The 5,112-nt window shown below is 31.7% G+C and overlaps 1 long non-coding RNA gene across 2 annotated transcripts; it reads left to right on the forward strand.

The window, feature by feature from the left end:
• The first annotated feature begins 105 nt into the window (after positions 1-105).
• LOC134235133 (uncharacterized) lies at positions 106-2,139 on the forward strand. 2 transcript variants are annotated; one of them, XR_009985339.1, is made up of 3 exons: positions 106-181; positions 906-986; positions 1,881-2,139. It is a non-coding gene; the product is annotated as an uncharacterized LOC134235133 (long non-coding RNA). The 2 variants fall into 2 exon arrangements; XR_009985340.1 differs by lacking the exon at positions 106-181 and adding an exon at positions 753-789.
• The last annotated feature ends 2,973 nt before the right edge of the window (positions 2,140-5,112 follow it).

The raw sequence follows: 5,112 nt of genomic DNA on the forward strand, positions 1-5,112 counted from the left end.
GTGAATAATTAGGGTAAACAATAACAATTATAGTGTTTTATATCTTTGCATTCATATCCTTTGGGGTTTTACGTGATATTCGCACTATTTATAGATAAAAAGTCTGATAAAATATCTATCTATAGGCATACAGGAAAACACGCAGGAAATTCCCTTTAAAAATAGTCATTGTCTATCGAAGGTAAGTGTAACGTTTTGTTCTGAAATCGATGAAAAAAAATATTTCTTAAGCGATTGACTTCTACTTCGACATTTTAAGTTCTTGTTTAAAGATTTTCTTAAAGTTTAATATTATTTCCGAAGTTAATATACCGTTTGTATGAACATAATTGATATGTTATATTTTAGGAAAAGTAAATGATACTTTTCTTGACTCTCCCTCAAAGAAAATATGTTGATCATTTTAATTTATTACAATACGCTGTAAATATCTTAATTTCTTAATAAGCACATGTGCACCAAGCCGACACAGATAAACAATCCTTATAGATAATTAAATATTTTTACAGGTACGTCTACAGTATTTAAACTTATTGATCGAGACATCCCTGCTTGAATTGCATGACCTTTAAATATTATTTTAAGAATAAGAATGGTGTTCTTGGTAAATAAGGTCATTTTACATTGAACAATTATTAAGGTACATGAAGATAAAATAATCTTCATATCGATGTGTACTCTAGACTTTGTGGGAAATCTCTACATATTTTCTTTATCTGAGATAACGACTCGCGTTTTTTTTTTCTTCATTCTTTTTAATTATACACATGTATGAAGTCTAACAAAAATGTACTTCTGTTTATCTTACCTAAAAATATGCCCCATATTCCTCATTTTGTTAAATTATAGTAACTGTTATAAAAAATACTTTAAGATTAATATCATTTTCATTTTTTTTACTTCAGAATCTGATCTTACACTTTTTAGTGGTACCTTGTCAGTTACTCTGAAGGAGCCATACAAGTTTGCGATGCCTTTCACAATAAGTAAGTATACATTCTTCACCTCAATTTATCTTACTGCCACTTTGATTCATTCATGATAACCTTAACGAAAGACCTGAGCAGTGTTACAACGCGAAATGTAATAACAACGCGAAAAGTAATAAACCTGGATTATTACATATTGCGTAATTACATTTTGCGTCGAAATCAACGGAAAATGTAATAACACAACACTATTTTGAGAATTATTACATTTTGCGTTGTAACAGAGCAGAATATCACTTTTGTTGATATGTGACATTATTTCTTCAATATATGTATTTCTCTTCATTATACTATCTACGTCATTTTATATGTTCATACGTTATTGATACAATATTTTTGAATCCAGAAATAATTGTTTCATGTAATGAGAATGGCGAGTTGATAGAAAATTGTAATTACGTTGTAAGTACATGTTCTCTAAGGAATACACATTTTATGCAGATTGCAGAATATTTCATATAATTTTTCAATGCTGCATTATACAGGTACATGTATCAGGATTTTGAAATAGAAACAATAGTAACAATGTATAGTTTATTACAATGATAAGTGGATATATTTTGTTTGTCTTATTTTATGTCCTCTTTCGGGGGGTAAATAGCCTTTACCCTATCATTCTGTCTGTATATTTGTTTTTCAATAAAATCTGACCATAAATTTTGATTTGGTAGATTTATGACTCACATACTTCACATATTTCTTTCTTTCTTTAAAATTGATTTATAAACTTTGACCTTTAACTCTGGCCAAAATTTGTGAATCATTAAACCTAAATCTAAATTGCAAATGCTTAGGTTGTCATGTTTTCATAATTAACCAAGCGTACTCATTGATATAACATATATTTTTTTTAAAAAAAATATTAAGGAATAATTATATTTTTATTCATAGAGGGTTTTGAAGTTCCTGTAAGCGTTCCAAAGCTAGACACGCCAGGACTGTCAAGACCACGTGTTGGACATTCAGGAAGTGGTCCGGTTAAAGCCCCGTTACGACCACCACCTCCACCACCACCTACCGGCAATTGTGAACATAAATAAATATGTCAAGAAAAAAACTATAATTTGTATACAGCAATACTTGAGGATGAAAACGTTTATCATTTACTTTCTCAAACATCTGAAATAAATCTTTTGGAAGAAATCTGAAATATCGCACTTAACGTATTTTTTTTTCTATTTAAACAAATAATATAAAACATTTCATATTAAAAAAAAAAATCTGCAAGTTATTTGTTGTTCATATAACAATTTTACATATATGTGACTTTGTTTAATATAACAGATTATCTGAGTGTATTTTATTTCTCCCTCCATATCTTCCTTTTGATATCATATATTTCAAATGAATTGCTAGGAAAAGAAATAAAATGACTGACTGTGTGTTATTTATGGCACATTCTAGAATGTGTCACTCATATACAAACATCACTATATATCGATGAAGTGAGAGTTCGCTTCGTGATCAGGAGGCTCGGATTCTATTCTCGTTCGCTGCGCAGCATCAAACCTAAGACGTAAGCATAGGTATATTTAGTCACTGAACATTCCTTTGCAAAGGGCTCGACATTAGAAGTGAAAGTCACCGGACCATTCGGATATGACCTTAAAATTGTTAGTTCAGTGTCATGGTAGGGGGTTGCACGAGAAAGAACCCCCAATGCTCAATGTCACTGAGTACCGAGAATAGATCTAATTTGAAGCTAATCACCGGCACATGGTGACTTCTCTAGATGCGTAAAAAAATTCTCCAATGGGATGTTACACTATACATATATTACATGGCTTCGAGGGCAGCATACCAGAATATATGCCTCAAGTTGATAGGAAAGTCCTGGAGTGTTATGTCGCCCGATGCCGAAGGCAGAGGACGACATGACACTCCAGGGCTTTTCTGTCACCGAAGGTAAAATATTCTGGTATTGCTGCCCGAGAATAAAGCTATGTATAACATTTTTAAACATTGAACCAAAATCGGTAATCCGACATCGAACACATTTATTGAACACTATGTACACATGTACGTTGAGTATAATTCCGAAATATCCCGTCCTGTTTCATGGCAGAATGTTTTCAGTATGCTGACACTTTTGATGGTAACCTTTGTTACAAATTTCAAGATTTTTCTCCTCAATTTAATTATCTAATTCTTCTGAATTCAAATGAACAAATCGCAGATGTTGTCTCGACTTTTTAATTTTCGCGGAACTGTTTACGTTTGCTTAGCAACTGCCTCTGTGAATTTCGAACCCGACGTATTTGATATGCAGAATGATCGAAGCGAGGGAACATAACTGTGTGCGGGAAGGCAACATAACTGTTTCCGGTGGAACATAACTGTATCCGGCGTAATTCGGCAGTTTTTCAGGGCATATTTATAAAAGTATGATATTTGTGATATAATGGGAAAACTTCTTCATAAATGTTATATAAAATATTATTAATCGATAAAGAGCTTTAAATTTTGATCTTTACTGGACACTCAGTGCCAATAAGCATTGAATAATTTTTACTGTGCTGATATATTTTATTGCATATCTATTTTTTTAATTTTAATCAATTATATTAACACATTTTAAATTGAATTATCAATATGTATTTTTCTCCCTCATTAAATTAAACCAGTTCAATTTGCAAGTAATTAATAAAATAGCAGAATACCATTCTTCACCTTTCTCCACCTTTATTTTTTTTTTCACCCTACAATTGATGTTTCAACAAATTTATTTTCACATTATGTCACGCTGCAACATGTAAGTCATTCATGTCTCTTGATTTAAAATACAATTTAAAAATGCATTGGTCTTAATGTAATTCAACTATTATATCGATTTGAGAAGATATTTATCTCAAGTCTTCATATTGGGATTGCTTTATTACTTCACCAAGCGCCTGATATCTGTTACCGTCATCTTCGTCCGTTTTGAAAGGAATTGTGTAAAGTTCCAACTTTACTGACTTTCTTTTATCACCCACCCCACTTAGCTTCTGACTCTCCTTCTTTTGTCTGACTCTCCTTCTACAGTTATGATAAAAAAAAAATGAATATGAATTCAAAAATAAAAAAAAAATCCTCATATACATTTGAATTATAAATCTTGATTGTAATGATTGTAACGTTTCTTCTGCCATTATTAAATGCATTAATAATATATGGCATATTGACTTGACGTAGTTTTTAAAGATATACACCAAATAACCCTTAATATTTATCCCAGACAGTTTTATAAATTCTGAATTAAAGCTTAAGGATGTTATCTTACGTAAAATATCTTGAAAATAAAAAAGAACAATATCTGTTTACTATTTGAAATGAACTTTGATTAAAAGAAGAAGACTAACCTATTGAAAGCAATGTAGGTACAAATCACCAAAAATACAACTATGCAGACTCCTATGACTGCAAACACGCCATAGAACCATGACGGAGGATCCATGTCAGCCTTTCTTTCTGCCATTGTATCGAGAGAGAGAGAAAAAAATAGTTCGCGATTTTCAATTATATTACCTTAGAATAACCACATAAATAAGGAGCACTGAAGGCATGTATTTGGAGTGAAACAATTCACCCAAGCTTACCCATACAAATAAAAGAAAGGATATTGACCTTGCAAACATTTCAATCCTTGCCATCCACCAATACATCCATCCTTACAATATCCAGTCACGTGGTGACAGTCACGTGATGTCCTGCAATATAAACTGCATCTTTCTTCGCAATCAGCTCCATAATAGCCTTTATAACACACTATTGTAAATGACAGAATATAAGAAAAGAAATACGTTAAATAGTTTCGTCATCTAATAGACAAATTTAAGCTTTTCCTTGTTTTAGGGACCAAAAAAAGTAAATACATATTGAGAGTTTGCACAATTATTTGTTTCTTGAATCTATGTCTTACTTATTTATTTATTTGAAGAAGGGGGGAGGATCAAACAGAAAAAAATAAAAACAGGGTTACCCTGATTGCATAATGTCCCTTGATACCCTTTAATACACGCCCCTGTGCAGGAACCATTTATATGATGGCAAAGAGAGTCCTGACAAAACCCACAGGCAAAACTGCAGTTTTGACCATATCTGTTTTCTGTGCATGCTTATTGCATGGGTGAAAAAAAAAAAA

This window comes from Saccostrea cucullata, unplaced genomic scaffold (assembly GCF_032062105.1).
Source record: "Saccostrea cucullata isolate Sc308-1 unplaced genomic scaffold, CSIRO_AGI_Scuc_v1 ctg23212, whole genome shotgun sequence".
Taxonomy (NCBI): domain Eukaryota; kingdom Metazoa; phylum Mollusca; class Bivalvia; order Ostreida; family Ostreidae; genus Saccostrea; species Saccostrea cuccullata.